The 16,242-nt window shown below is 42.8% G+C and overlaps 1 protein-coding gene and 1 long non-coding RNA gene across 6 annotated transcripts in view; one reads left to right on the top strand and one right to left on the bottom strand.

Moving 5' to 3' along the window:
- Window positions 1-16,242, bottom strand: part of BRF1 (BRF1 RNA polymerase III transcription initiation factor subunit) — a 310,658-nt gene that overhangs the window by 99,733 nt on the left and 194,683 nt on the right. The gene's annotated exons all lie outside the window — the stretch shown is intronic.
- The window catches only part of LOC128326186 (uncharacterized), a 29,680-nt gene that overhangs the window by 12,582 nt on the left and 856 nt on the right, over window positions 1-16,242 (top strand). The window lies entirely within an intron of this gene.

The following is a 16,242-nucleotide window of genomic DNA, read 5'->3' as shown; positions in this document are numbered from 1 at the left end:
AAGTTAAGCCCTTTAAGTCCCATAGATTTCAAATGAGGAAGATTTAAACATGTGCGTAAGTCTCTCCCATTGGAATCAATGAGACTTAGAAATGTTTAAATTTGACTGGACTGTGTGCCCTAGATATTTAGTTTTACATGCTGTTACTTCTAATTAACAAACCACTCTTTAAAAAAAAAGTTATGCAGCCTTTTGTTTTTAAATTAGAAAATTAATTCTAATTTGAAACAGGCACCAGTGAAGTCACCGTTTCAGAGACAATTCTTGTTTCTATCACAAAAGGACAAAAAACTACATATTGCACAACCAAATAAGAGGATTTCCTTACAGCCAGCCAGTAAATGGATTGCAGGAAATCCTCTGAAGCCTGTACAGTTAAATACAACTCAATTTTCCTATACCAGGCTCCTAAATAAGTACTATGCTACATATGATTCCAGAGTGGGGAAATTATTTAAACACACGAGCACAGAATTCAAACATTTCAGTATGACAATAATTGGGTATATTAATGAGTAAGTATTGTGGATTTGCACAGCATGGTCCAATTCCAATCCTGGAAAATCAATTGGCCTATTCATAATAGGTATTTTCATAGGACATGCCAGTATATATATACACACACACATGCATACACACACCAAATGCCAGATCTAGACCACAAACACTAATGGAAACCAAATGTAAGATGTACAGCTATTTAACTCCTCACCCTTGGTTATGTGTATTCTGCAATTGATAAAACCCTCCAAATGCCACCATACCCAGCTGTGACCAAGAAAGGGAACTCAGAATGGGTTATTTGTATGCAGATGATGGAGTGGGACTATGCAAACAGAAGCAAATATGACTGTGAGGTCACCATGGGCAGGAAGCAGCCAACTCCAACAGTATTTGCATGTCTCTCTCTTAACTTAAAGGAAAAGCAACTTGCCTAGGGAGCAAGAGGTTGCTGGTTCGAAAGCCCGCTGGTATGCTTCCCAGACTATGGGAAACATCTATATTGGGCAGCAGCGATATAGGAAGGTGTTGAAAGGCATCATTTCATACTGCACGGGAGGAAGGCAATGGTAAACCCCTCTTGTATTCTACCAAGAAAACGACATGGCTCTGGCAAAACTTACACTGATAAGAGATCAAAATTTGGAAGGCTTCAAAGAAGATTGGAAACCATTCTTGTTGTATCTAAAGGATAATTTCCCTACTATGGACTTTACAGCAGGGTTTGAAATTTAGTAAAAAAACTGCAGGTTGGGTAGATTAACTGTGTTTGTAAGGGTTTAAATTTATGTTTTGAATTATTATTATAGCAAGGGTAAACTCTATAGCCGATGATTCACGAAGAGAGGTGTGCGGGAAGTCCACTTTTTTGTATATTGTAATGAATGACAATATTATTATTGTTAAAATCAATAAAAATCGAATTTGGGGGGGGGGACACGACATGGCTCTGTGGTCGCCAGCAGTCGGCACCGACTCGATGGCACAATCTTCTTCCCTTAAGTTATTCTTATATGAAGGAAAGACTGGGCTTTTTCAGTCACTGCACCCAGGCTCTGGAACTCTGGAAGGTTTTTTCGGCCCCTTCCCATTTTGTTTTCTGCAGGAGTGTTAAAACTCTTTAAAACCAGAAGATGATTAAGCGGGAAGAGTTAGTTTTATCTTCTGCACTCAGTTTTATTGGCTGACATGACACACAGTATAATGGTGCTGCAACACTCTATGTTGGGGCTGCAGCTACCTTGCCACTCGTTCTTGATTTCAAAGGACAATTCTTTATTTAGCATTAACATGTCCCTGTTCTTTACCAATTTAATAAGAATGCAGTTTGTTCTATATTTTCAGCACTCTGAGGTAGGCCAGTCACCGACTGCAGTGCACACACAAGGAAGCAGCTGGCTTCATGTTGCAGGCCTCTAGAAAGCAGTTTTCTTCAGCCCTGCAGGCTGGATAGCAGATTGCACTCTGGTACCACAACTCCCATGATGAAGCTTGTTTTTGGAGCCAAAGGTTCACCTTTGCCCCTGCAGGCAATAGGAGGAGGCTAAGCCTTGTGGGGCAGAGAGCAGCCAGGCCTGTGAAGGTGTGGCCTATTCTACAAAATTCTCTCCCTAGAGTTGAACAGCCTGTCTGTCATCTCCTTCCACTCAACCTCCCGCAAAAAAAGGCAGGAGAGTGCAAAAATATCAAAGAATGGGAAAAGCAGTTCTGTTAGTTGTCTAAAGTGCATGGACTCTTTAGTTTATCTTGGTGGGGTGTATGAGGAGAAACAGCATGCAGCTGGAGAAGGTCATGTTCACAACATTTGAATGAGTGGCCAAAATCAAGCCATACCCAAGTTTCTAATTATTTTCTAATGAAATGTTCTAATGAAAGTTCATCAGAAGCCAGTAAGGTATCTCTTTTTATCATCTCTTGTTGTTTTACCAGTTAAATGAAAGTGAAAGAAATTTGAGTGGCTCTCTAATGACAAATCTACTCTCACTTTATATGAAAAATGTTAAGAACCCTAGTATTTCTTTTGTGCTGCTAATATATGTATATTGCTGAACCTGGATGATTGCATCAAGCTTCCTTGTTTTATTCATTCATTAAACTTTTGTGTCCCGCCCGTCTAGCAAGCTAGAACATAGGGACATTGGAAGTTGCCTTCAATCAAGTCAGACCCTTGGTCCATCTAGCTCAGTATTGTCTATTTATTTATTTAAAACATTTATGCCCCGCCCCTCCAGTACACTACTGCTCGGGGTGGCTCATATCATTTATAAAGTAGTTACAATGTAAAATCAGACAAATTAAGGTAAACAAATTACAAATCCAGGCTAAAACCACAATCAGAATTACAGATTTTAAAATTTCAACTTAAAAAGTTATTTTAAAAACCCTAAAAACTAAGAACAGCAACACAGACTGGCAGCAGCTTCTCCAAGATTACAGGCAGGAGTCTCTCTCAGCCTTATCTTGGAGACACCAATGACAGAACGTGGGACCTTCTGCATGCATGCAGGCAGATGCTCTTTCCAGAGCGGTCCCATCCCCTAAGGGGGAATGTCTTATAGTGCTCATGTGCAGTCTCCCATTCAAATGCAAACCAGAGTAGACCCTGCTTAGCAACTGGGACACTGCATACTTGCTGCCACAAGACCAGCTCTCCTCCCAAGCTATTCAAGGCAGCTTAAAGGTAAAGTGTGCTGTCAGGTCAGTGTCAACTCCTGGTGACCACAGAGCCCTGTGGTTGTCTTTGGTAAAATACAGAAGGGGTTTACCATTGCCTCCTCCTGCGCAGTATGAGATGATGCCTTTCAACATCTTCCTATATCGCTGCTGCCTGATATAGGTGTTTCCCACAGTCTGGAAACATACCAGTGGGGATTCGAACATTCCCATTGGAAAAATACCAGTGGGGATTCAAACCGGCAACCTCTGGCTTGCTGTCAAGACATTCCCTGCTGAGCCATTAGGTGGCTTACAATACCCAAATTGTACAAATATGGAGTAACCAAAAATATTGCAAGGAGTAACCAAAAAAAACTCATGGGAAGAAGAGATGCATTCTAAGGACTTTAATTTAATGTGCTATCTGTTTTAAATGGGTTGAGATTGTACCTGTATCAGCTATGTTGTTTTCTTATAATGCTGCTTTTCAAAATTGCTATTACTTATTATGGGGTAGCATTCAGACAAAGTTACTCATGAGATTTGATTAATTATTTAAGTGCTGTCAAGTTGATGTCTACTCTTAGCGACCACATAGATTCTCTCCAGGATGATCTGTCTTCAGCATGGCCTTTAAGGTCTCTCAGTGATGCATTCATTGCTGTTGTAATCAAGCCCATCCACCTTGCTGCTGGTCGTCATCTTCTTTCCTTTCCTTCAACTTTCCCCAGCATTATGGACTTCTCAATGGAGCTGGGTCTTCACATAATGTGTCCAAAGTATGACAGTTTGAGTCTGGTCATTTGTGCCTCAAGTGAAAATTCTGAATTGATTTGTTCTATGATCCATTTGCTTGTTTTCCTGGCTGTCCATGGTATCCAGTCTTCTTCAGCACCAAAGTTCAAAAGCATCAACACTTTCTCAATACTCATGAGAAGCACCACTGAAATCACAGAGTTATCTTTACTACCTTTATCATCATCGTGGTCGTCGTTGCTGTTATTATTATTGTATTATTATTATCTCTTGTTTACAGTCAGACAGGTGTTATTGACTGGTTTGTTTTATCCAGACATCAAGCCCTTCCCAAGGACCTAGGATGGCTGAATTTTATTGTCAATGTTGTTGTTGTTGTTATAGATATCGTCGCAGAATATAGGCTGTTCCCAGTAAAGCTGCTTTTTGTAATTGGCTGATGGTGATTTCTGTGGCCCCTATGGTGTTGAGGTGCTCTTCAAGGTCTTTTGGAACTGCACCCAGGGTGCCAATGACCACTGGGATTATTCTGGTCTTTTTCTGCCACAGCCTTTCAATTTCAATTTGTAGATCTTTGTATTTTGTTATTTTTTCTATTTCCTTTTCTTCTATTCTGCTATCCCCTGGTATTGCTATGTCGATTATTTTGACTTGTTTTTCTTTCTTCTCGACTACAGTGATATCTGGTGTATTGTGTGGCAGATGTTTGTCTGTTTGTAGTCGGAAGTCCCATAATATTTTTACATCTTCATTTTCTTCAACTTTTTCAATTTGATGGTCCCACCAATGTTTGGCTACAGGTAGTTTGTATTTTTTGCAGATGTTCCAGCGTATCATCCCTGCTACTTTGCCATGCCTTTGTAGTCAGTCTGTGCGATCTTTTTACAACAGCTGATTAGGTGGTCCACGGTTTCATCTGCTTCTTTACAAAGGCGGCACTTGCTGTTTGTTGTGGATTTTTCTACTTTTGCTCTTATTGCATTTGTTCTTAGTGCCTGTTCTTGTGCAGCCAGTATTAAACCCTCTATTTCTTTCTTCAAGTTGCCATTCTTAAGCCATTGCCAGCTCTTGGTGATGTCTGATTTTCCACTTATATTGTGCAAACATTGACCATGCAGTGGCTTATTTTTCTATTTTTCTGCTCAGTTCTTGACTTGTTCTTTCTTGTAGGCCTGCTTTCTTTCATTGGTGTTGAATAGTTTCTCGTTATTGACCATTTTAAGTGCATCTTCTTCACTGTCCTTGATATATTCTTCAAGGCCTCTTTTCTCCTCCTCTACTGTTGGATGGACTTGCAGCATTCCTCTTCCACCTGAGCTGCGAGGGAGGTATAGCCTATCGACATCACTGTGGGGGTGCAGAGCATGATTGATGGTCATGATTTTCCTGGTCTTACGATCTAGCATCTCTAGCTCTGCCTGGGTCCAGTCTATTATTCCTGCAGTGTATCTGATAACAGGTATAGCCCAGGTGTTTATGGCTTGTATGGTGTCCCTGCCATTGAGTTTAGACTTGAGGATTTTTCTTACTCTCCTGATGTATTCTCTTCCAATTTTTCTTTTAACTTCAGTGTGTGCGATATTATTATTATTCTATCCTGGCTGAATCTGAATGCTATCCATAAATTCTTAGAAAAGCAGTTTATAAATATATTAGATAGATCTAATAAATGAATACATTTACACGAATAAATTATTCTTCATGTTCTGATGGACACACCTAATGTCATTTTATTAAGGTCTTACAGTGAGGCTATTCTTACACACCTCCCAACCCAGGCTAAGGATGGCCAGCCTGGATTAGACTGCGCATGAGAACCACCACGATGGTGCCCTATCCCAGTGGGGCAGCAGCACCACCTGGTCTGGCTTTTAAGCCCGGCTGTTATCCAAGGTTAAGGGAGCAAGCGCTCCCTTAACCCTGGTTACCTGCTCATGTGCAAGCATTGTCTGCTTCCAGTCCGGCCGCACACAGAGATGGGCCCCTATGTTTGTTAAACAGTGCATTGTGGGATTCCTGGAGTCCTGGTCGTGTCATCCCAGCCTCCGGAGCTACACGCTGCACCATGCAACGCTGCTTGTCTGGGAGCACAGTCTGCACTCCCAGGAACATGAAATCGCTCATTGGACGGGGGGAGGTGAATTTAAGCAGCCTTCCCACCCACTGGCTGCCCTTTCGTTATTTTGGAGCTCTTCAGGTGGCAAGCCTAGCTGCAGCAAATTAACACCACGGAAGCCAATGGCTGACATGATGCACAAGCTAAAGGAGGTGGAATGCTCCATGTTAGACCTGCAGAGGAGCTGCAAGGCAGCCCCAAAGCTTTTACAAATCAGTGGCTGCACAAGCAGCAATACTGCATTTATCCCCTCTTGTGACAATAGGATAAATACAGTAACACTGCTTGTGCGGCCTGGCCACCAGGGCTTAAACATGTTGGGGCTGACTTCCAGCTCCCCTTCAGGCCTGATGACATGGAGCATTCCGCCTTTGTCAGACTGCACATCATGCCAGGAATTCTGAATATCATCCTTCCTGATTACCTACAGGTACCAAATTTTGCATGAACACTGCCACTTAAGTCTATTTATTTATTTAACATATTTATATACCGCCCCAAACTCACATTTCTGGGTGGTTACATACAATATAACATGATGGAGCCAGCGTGGTGTAGTGGTTAGAGTGCTGGAATAGGACCGGGGAGACCCGAGTCCAAATCCCCATTAAGCCATGAGACTAGCTGGGGGACTCTGGGCCAGTCACTTCTCTCTCAGCCTAGCCTACTACACAGGGTTGTTGTGAGGAGAAACTTAAGTATGTAGTACACCGCTCTGGGCTCCTTGGAGGAAGAGCGGGATAGAAATGCAAAATAATAATAATAATAATTAGCTGAATGCATTACTTTTTACAGCAGAATATGCTGGGGGGGGGAAGGAAATTCTGAATATATTTTAACTATTCTCAACAGATTTTTAATAATCAGATAAAAAATTCCAAAATGACATCATGCCCAAAAAAAGCAGATCTTTCTCAGATTCAAATGTACTACAATTTAAATTTACCATATAAGGTAAATATTATTGAACTTTCCTATAAGGGTAATCTAAGCAAACTGACTTTGCCCAGTCAATGACAAGCCTCCTTCCGTGTGTGTGTGTGTGAATGATAATTCCCAACATTTTCTCTCTATTGCACTCTTAAAAATCCAATATTCCATTGTACTCTAGCATTGCCCCAAAGAACATCACTTCCTGATGGAAAACCTCAGCATCAAGTGCTCTGAAATAACATCCGTGATCTCCTGATACCCTTCTGGAAGTAACCATCCTTCATTACTTCCAGAAATCCATCCATCTGTAAGTGCCTCTAGTAGGTAGTTAGTCCCACAAGACAAAAAACATGGAGCAAGTAAAGCAATCACTGTTCCAATAAAGGCACACAAAAATCAATAATGTAGCTGTAGGGGTCCATTAGTATTAGATGTGACCCCGAAGTCACTTCTTTATTAGGACCATCCCTAATAAAATAATTAGGTTGGTCCTAATAAATGTATGGCTAGATGTGGCTTTTGGATTTTTTGAGGAAGGGTATTCCTTACAAAATGTTGCAAGGAAGCTTTCACATTAAACAAGATGCATTTTCAGACAGAAGTGTATAAAGCGGAAAGAAAAAAGGGAGGGAGGGAGGGAGGGAGAAAGAAAGAAAGAGGAAGGAAGGAAGGAAGGGAAATGGGCGGGGGAATGAGGGAGAGAGATGATGATGATGATGATGATGCAATCCACCCCCTCATTCAAACAAAGAAGAAAGGTTTAAACATGGATTATGTTAATTGGATTACAAACTGTCTGACCTTGCCAGAAGGATCAGGTTACACAGCCCAGCCCACCCCAAGGACCAAGACAGCAAAAATGTCAACAAGATGTAAGGAAACAGATTGCCAACAGGAAAAAGTAAGGGAAGTGAAACTAGACTGAGAGGCATCTTTCCACCTCCAGTCCTATTTTGGCCTCACAGGAACCCTGCAATTCCCAATCAGTTTCTTTACTGCTGCCAGATTTTGCTGTACAAGACTTTACAAGAAGCCAGGAAAAGGGGGGAAAGAGCTGACTATGCACGTAACAGGCTACAGCAGGGCTTCTGCAAATTCAACTCTGCTTAAATGGGTTCATGCTGCGGTACTCACTGGCTCCTGGCACCCATAACAGTGGCTCAGGGCATTTGCTTGGCTGCAAGTCCAAGTAAGCATGTGTGATTAAGTTGCTAGCCACATCCATTTCTCCCAGATGTTTGGGATAGCATTTTAAATTTGAAGGCATGCTCTTTCAGTTCCAAGTGCTTAAAAAAGTTGATAAGTCTTTATAATTGTGTGTGTGTGTGTGTGCACGCGCACGCAAATTAAGCCTCCCCCCTTTCGTTGTATACAATTATACAACATTGTATACAATTATACAACGAAAGCCATGCGCAAACTTTCTTCTTACTATTAAAAAGAGCATCCTTTCTCACGCTGCCAAATATTTTACAAACAAGTCTTTGTATGCTTTCTCTCTCGTTAGCCCAAATAAGTTTCCCAAACCCATGTACACTCATGTATGACATCCATACATGGACCCATCCCACACTTTGTCAGACCACTAGTGCATCCAACCAAGAACACTCTACTCTGATTTGCAGCAATATCTCAGGCAGGGGCCTTTCCCAAACCTGCTACCGAAGATGCTTTTAACTGAAGACCTTGGAGACTGAACCTTCTGTGTGCAAAGAATATGCTCTACTGCTTAGCTCTGGCTCCTTTCCAAACACCAAAAGTCCTTATGAGCCTAACTTCAACTTTAGAAACACCGGAAGCTGCCTTGTACTGAGCAAGACCATTGGTCCATCTACCTCAGTATTGTCTACACAGACTGGCAGCAGCTTCTCCAATGTTACAGGAAGAGTTTCTCTCAGTCCTATCTTGGAGATGTTCTTCCCAGAGCAGCCCCATCCCCTAAGGGGAATATCTTACAGTGCTCACATGTAGTCTCCTATTCAAATGCAAACCAGGGTGGACCCTGCTTAGCAAAAGGGATAAATGATGCTTGTTACCACAAGACCAGCATTACTTCTAAAAGCTGTTCTGGCCTGGGTTTCAGCTAGCTTCTGTAGTAAGATATCCATGTTGTGCAAACAAGGCACACAGATAGTTTGGTTAAGAAGCTCTCAGTTGATGAAATAGTGGAGAGGAGAAGAAGGAGAAGGGAGTCACTTGGGTGTGCTGGGTCCATCTGGTCTTTGGAGAGGAGTGGAAGAGGGTCTCTTGGGTATATTGGATCTATTCGCCCTTTGTAGACTAAAGGAAGGATGCCAACATCTTGTGGCTGTATTCAATGTAGAGAAGACGACTGTAGCATATAGATTAGCACTGAGGCCTCAGAATGCTTTTGGGTCCCTTCACACAGGACTGGTTAGGAACCTTCTTTACAGGTTCCCTCTGAACAAGAACGGCTCATCTTGCCTGTCATTTTCTAGTATGCCTGTTTTATAGTCCAGCTGTTTAGAAAAACATTGGGACATTTAACATTTTAGATGTAGAGGTGGCCTTTAGCTAATTCTGCTTTGACTTCATTTAAGATGTTTCTTGCCCCTGAATGCAATTAGATTGGTTTTGATGTGCTAGGCATCTACTTCAGTGTTAAAAGGCAAACTGGAAGGTCAAAAAACTGTGATTCATCAGTTGTGTAATGAGAAAATAAGATTCAGCCTGGATATTATATCAGTGTCAGGAACCTATATACACTCACATATACACAGAGAATGCTAGGAAGTCAGGTTAGGGTGCTGCTGTTTTTTTCCTTTCCTAATTAGTCTGATAAAGACTCTCTCCCAGTGGGTACTGAGTATATTTCTGGCAATCAGGAAGATTCTACCATGGCAACAACAGTCCCAATGTCAAAGATTTCATGTCTACCAACTGCATCTCAACACACTGCTCAGTTTTGGTGTGCTAAGCCAATACTGGTTCCTTTAGATTAGTGTAGCCTAGTGGCTAGCAGGTTGAACCAAGGAGTCCCTGGTTCAAATCTCACCTCTGCCATGAATCTTTGGCACCTTCACATGATGAGTAGTCATAGCTCAGTGGTACAGCACAGGCTTTGCATGCAGAGAGTCTCAACTTCAATCCTTAGCATCTCCAGTTTAAAAACTGGCTGTGAGTGACCATGTCTGAGAGAGGATACTGAGTTTATACAACAGCAAAGGCTTTTCTGAACTATCCTAGCAGGCTGTCTACCTTCACATCTCAGCAGCAGGTCAGCAAGTCCTATACTCTGACAGCTGAAAAGTGCTCCAGCCACCACCTGACCATCTTGATTGCCCTCTTCAGCATCTTCTCATTTCTGAGAAATGGTAAGGGGCAAAGAAAGAAGCGGCTCTATGAAGCAGGTATTACTTGTAAAAATGTCCCACCTTTTCCCTCAAATGTATTTATCCCTTTGTATTATATGCATTTTGAACTGAGAGACTATTGGGTGGGGGGAGAGGTAGCATATTATAATCTGAGTACTACGGTAACAGATTCACCAGCAATGTGTAACGGAGGGGAGCTTGGGCAGTAATTAAGGGTCCAAGGATAGAGTTGTCTCAGTTTTGTAGAAATGAGGGAAATAAAATGGCACAAAAGGAGCAATCCCAAAAACAAAACAAAAAAGACAAAGAGAGCTTAGTAGTAAAACAGGAACATGCCGTACTTTTCAAAAGAAAGCTTAAAATGCTAAACACTAAATGCTTAAACACTAAGGTTTATTGCATCCCTGGTTGCTAGATGGCTTAGTGGAAGGACATTCTTCCTTCTACTGCAGAAGTCAACACTAAGCCTTTGTAATGTACAGACCCCCAGCATGCAAGAGCCACCGTCTTCAGGAAGGTGGATACACTCGGGCCTCAATGTCTTTGTAATGGAGAGAATACCCCCCAAAGTTGTCACAAAAACGGGTCCGACAGCAACGACGCATTTAAGCACAGAAGAAATAAAGCAGGCCCGAGTCAACTGACCTCTGCTGGCAAAGAGAGCCGGGAAATTAATGACTCAGAGGAGAAGTTGGCCTTTGTTCCAAAAAGGCTTTATAAGTCAGTGCAAGCATCTTGCTACCAAACCAAAACTTGACAGGTAGCCAGTGCAGCAGGCCAAGCCTGGGCAGGGAGGGAGGGAACACAGCCTGGCCAAAAATAAAACAGGCTGGGCTTGCCAGATATACAAAAGTATGACAAGGATCTATTTGTGCAGCCACAAAAGTGCAGTTTGGAATCCCAGCAAAGGGAAAGGTTTAATTCTAGAAAATACTTCTCCGATGCAGCAGGATGGTCAACTCCACCGCACGTAATCGAGGGGCATGCACAAGCACATTTCATCATGGAGGGGCTAGGAGAAGTTCCCTGGTATGCAAGCCAAACACACACACAGTCACATACTTGTGCTCTGCACCAGTAAGTCCACCCTTTTACCACCCTAACAACTCGTAAATGTGAGCATGACAGGGTGATTAAAGGGTGTTAAGGGGCAAATGAATGGAGGAACTGGTTGAACATATGAAGTTGCTTTATACCGAAGCAGGCAACTGATCCATCTAGGTCTGCACTGTCTACACTGATTGGCATGAACTCTCTGGGGTTTTAGGTGGGGCTTTTCCCCAGCCCTGCCTGGAGATGTCAGAGATTGAACCCAGGGCCTTCTGCATGCATAGCAGATGCTCTTCCACTGAGCTATGCTCGCTCCCCTATTAATAACCCATATGAAATGAGAAGATGGTACTGGGGGACTTTTGCTCTACATTGTGGCATTTGTGCTTTGAAGCTTCCACTGCTCCAGCCTCAGAAATACTACAAATCCCAGGAGAACCCACACCATTCCTCAGTCTCAGAGCGGGGGAAAGCATTCTTTTAAAAGTCGCCCCAAAAGGCAGCTGCTTGCTCCCTTGCAACAGAGAGCAAGAGGAAGACTAGAGTCTTGTCTCCTGTCCCCTGTAGGTCCTGATAAGTAGTTTTAGGGGTGGGAGGGCGAGCCAAAACAAAGCTTTAAGGGGTCAAATATTTTGGCATGGTTTGCTTTGCTTATGCCCCACTTCAACCCCCACCACAGGGCACTTTGCTTTGAGTCAAAGGAGGACAAAGTGGACCAAACCCAAATAGGCCCCCAAAGCATCACATTGCCCTTTTATACAGGCACTGTAGCCCTAAACCTCCTGCCCTGCAGATTCCTGATTTCAAGACAGGACATTCACCTGAGTCAGAAGCGAAGTTGACCTCAACATGAGTCTGAGCCTTCCCTTTGGCCATCTCCATCCTGTGGAACTCCCTTCCCACTAAATGTGACTGGTGCTGTGTCTGCCTATATTCAGACAGAAACTAAAGCCTTTCTTTTTTACGTACGCTTTTTAAAATAGGAGCTGACTATGACTAGGGTTGCTGTGCTTGGTGTTTTTTGTTTGTTTAAATTTTCCTTTGGTTTTTGGTTAGTCTTTTTATTGCTGCTTTTTATTTATTTTAATCTTGTTTTAAACATACTGTGTTAGCTGCTTTGAACTCCTTCTGGAACATAAAGCAGGATCTAAGTCTTAACAAATAAATGGAGACTTGGATGATAGGGATATTGAAGCTGACACAATGAAAGCAGCTGAGTTTGGCATGTGACAGGCTTTTGGAGAAAGCCCTGGTTTGCATTTGAATGGGAGACTACATGTGTGAACACTGTAAGATATTCCCTTAGGGGATGGGGCCACTCTGGGAAGAGAACCTGCATGCTTGTATGCAGAAGGTCCCTTAGTTCCTTCCCTGGCATCTCCAAGATAGGGCTGAGAGAGACTCCTGCCTGCAACCTTGGAGAAGCCACTGCCAGTCTGTGAAGACAATACTGAGCTAGATGGACCAATGGTCTGACTCAGTATAAGGCAGCTTCCTATGTCCTTTTGAGAGTGTTCAGGCCTAGGTGAAGAGCTGGTCACTGGAGTAGCAGCAGCAGCACCAGTGAAAGGATTTGGGGAGGCCAAAGACGGAAGAATAGCACATTAAGGTCAGATAGCAGGAAATCCTTTTAGAAGGAATTTAGAAGGACTGTTAACTGTTGCTCTTTTCTCTCATCAAAATTGTTAATAGTTGGTGAAAAAATATGGATGTGATTCCAGAACATTTGACAGGGTGGATAGTTTGGCCCTCTAAAGTTATCTGAGTTTGATGCTTCCCAATACAGAAGATACTAATATTTTTCACTAAGAGATCCAACAAGTATCAGCGTTTCATATACATGCCAGGGAGGGAACTCGGAACCTTCTGCATTCAAGCATGCAGGAGGTGCTCTTCCCAGAGTGGCCCCATCCCCTAAATAGAATAATAGAAGTGGCAGGTGCTGCCAAGCACATCCTTCTGCTGACTTCTGTACAGTACCAGCATGGACTCGCTTTTCCTACACCAACCCACCTGGGCTGTGGTTTGCCAGGCTGTCTGAACAGTCATTCCATTTTGACAATGAGTAACCCAGAGGAGACATCATGGATTTGTTACATACCATTACAAGTTTTACAAAGCTAAAAGAAATAACATGGTGGGCACAATTCACCAAGCACTGCTCCTGCAGAATTATGTTCTCATAAGAGAAGTACCTAGTGGCCTGCACTTTTTAAGTTACAAATTTTAAAAAGGACTTTGGGGTTGGATACAAGAGATAATTAAACAGTCCTGCAGTGGACCTTGAACGGTTGGCTTGTGAGTCAAGCAGTGGCTCATTCTATGTGCTACTGGTAATGCCTAACTTTGGGACTACTTTGAGTAATTTTCCTCATCATGCAGACCACTGAATTCAGACCAGCTTCTCCATCCTCCCACACTTCTGCCTTTGTGTCGTCCTCAATTCTACAAATGAGAAGTTGGACAAAGAGTAACAGAGAGAAGCCAGCAGGAAAACTCTGTAGAACACATGCCATAGTCTTTGCATACTGTCTTCAAGACAGTGTCTTGCTGGATCAACAGCTCTCTAAATAGGGACATAGGAAGATGACATATACTAAGTCAGACCACTGGTCCATCTAGCTCAGTATTGTCTACAGAGTGGCAGTGGCTTCTCCAAGTTGCAAGCAGGAGTCTCTCTCAGTCCTATCTGGAGATGCCAGGGAAGCATGCAGGTACTCTTTCCAGAGCAGCCCCATCCCCTAAGGGGAATATTTGACAGTGCTCACATGCAGTCTCTCATTCAAATGCAAACCAGAGTAGACCCTGCTTAGCAAAGGGACAATTCATGTTTGCTACCACAAGACCAGCTCTGTTTTGTGCAAAACAAACCTAGAACTGTATTTTAATGCATAATTTATCCCACAATATCCATGTTAATTGAAATGCATTTACCCATATGCATACACAGAAGAGAGAACACTTAAATGCTGGCCTTTTAAGAAGTCATCCCATTTTAAAATGCCAATAGGTAGATTCTGGATGATCGAGACTATTCATTTAAGTAGCATCATTTCAAGAGTACATTCTGCTTTATGAGGCAGGCAGGAGACCAAAATAGACAAGCAACTTTAATGTGGTGGAAAGAAAGGAAGGGGGGGAGGGGAAGCAAGGACAGCTGCACAGAGAATAAACTAACTAGCATGAGAAATTAGCAATTTGGTGCCAGTGATGTGCTAGCTTTCTGCATTTCAATTACGGCTCTGGCTGAGCAGCAAAAAAGAAAAATTGTAATGAAGATATGATGAATTTATAGATTTTGCTTGCTCTGCCTGAGCAAACAGGTTATATAACATGTGTCGGTCTAATAAATACCTGATGATACCATGTCAACAGCTGTTTGGAGAATTTTTACTACTGAAATTAATGTTGCTGATGCAAGAGAGCAGCATAAAAGAGCAACAGCTGATGGACCAAGGTGGTAATGCACGTCTCTTTCCTCTCCCCAATTTGCAAGGATCTGGGCTCATATTAGAAACCTGAGAATGACAGCTTTCTTTATATTATGTTCCTCACTCTTTGAGCTGCAAGGGTAAAACTGAATATGCAATTCTTCACTTACAGTGGGTATAGGAAAGAATCACCCCCTTTGATAGACCTTAAATTCTGGTTCCCTTACATCCTGAAATGAAAACACAAAGAAAATTCCCTTCACCAGCTGTACTTATCCAATGCAACCTATAAAATCCAACTGAAAAACATCACAATTACAGTCCAGAAAAAGTGTCAGAGACAAAAAACAAGAATTACTGAGATTGAAAAAGGATCACCCCCCCCCCCATGTCAATATTTTGTTGAACCACCTTTTGCTTTAATAACAGCCTTGAGTCTGTTGGGATACTTCTCTATCAACCTTGCACATCTAGACGGAGCAATATTTGCCCACTCCTCCATACAGAACTGTTCAAGTTCGGTCACATTGGATGGTAGGTGTTGGTGGACTGCTATCTTCAAATCTCTCCACAGATTTTCTATGTGGTTTAGGTCTGGGCTCTGACTGGGCCACATGAGGATGTTCACTTTTTTCTCATTCAGCCGCTGTGTGGTCAATTTTGCTGTGTGCTTCAGATCGTTGTCATGTTGAAAGGTGAATCTTCTGCCCATCCTCAACTGTCTGGCAGAGGGTAGCAGGTTTTCTTCCAGAATCTGACGGTATTTTGCCCCATCCATTTTTCCTTCTACCCTAACGAGAGCCCCAGTCCCTGAGGCAGAGAAACACCCCCACAACAGGATGCTGCCACCTCCATGCTTCACTGTAGGTATGGTGTGTTGTGGATGGTGAGCTGCGTTGGATTTACGCCAGGTGTACTGTTTGGTGTTGAGGCCAAATAGTTCAATCTTGGTCTCATCTGACCACAAGACCTTTTTCCATTTGGCATCAGAATCTTCAAGGTGCCTTCTGGCAAAGCTCAAACGAGCTTTAATGTGGCCTTTCTTGAGAAGTGGCTTTCTCCTTGCGACCCTCCCGAACAAGCCACATCTGTGGAGCGCTCGTGAAATTGTTGTCACATGCACAGAACAACCACTCTTTGCCATGAAGTCCTTTAACTCCTTCAGAGTGGCCACTGGCCTCTTGGTAACCTCTCTTACCAGTTTCCCCCTTGCTCTTCCATCCAGTTTGGAGGGCCGACCGGATCCAGGGAGGATAGCAGTCCACCAACACCTACCATCCAATGTGACCGAACTTGAACAGTTCTGTATGGAGGAGTGGGCAAATATTGCTCCGTCTAGATGTGCAAGGTTGATAGAGAAGTATCCCAACAGACTCAAGGCTGTTATTAAAGCAAAAGGTGGTTCAACAAAATATTGATATTGGGGGGGTGATCCTTTTTCAATCTCAGTAATTCTTGTTTTTTT

This window comes from Hemicordylus capensis, chromosome 1 (genome assembly GCF_027244095.1).
Source record: "Hemicordylus capensis ecotype Gifberg chromosome 1, rHemCap1.1.pri, whole genome shotgun sequence".
In the NCBI taxonomy this organism is placed as follows: domain Eukaryota; kingdom Metazoa; phylum Chordata; class Lepidosauria; order Squamata; family Cordylidae; genus Hemicordylus; species Hemicordylus capensis.
This window is presented reverse-complemented; position numbering and strand designations above follow the sequence as displayed.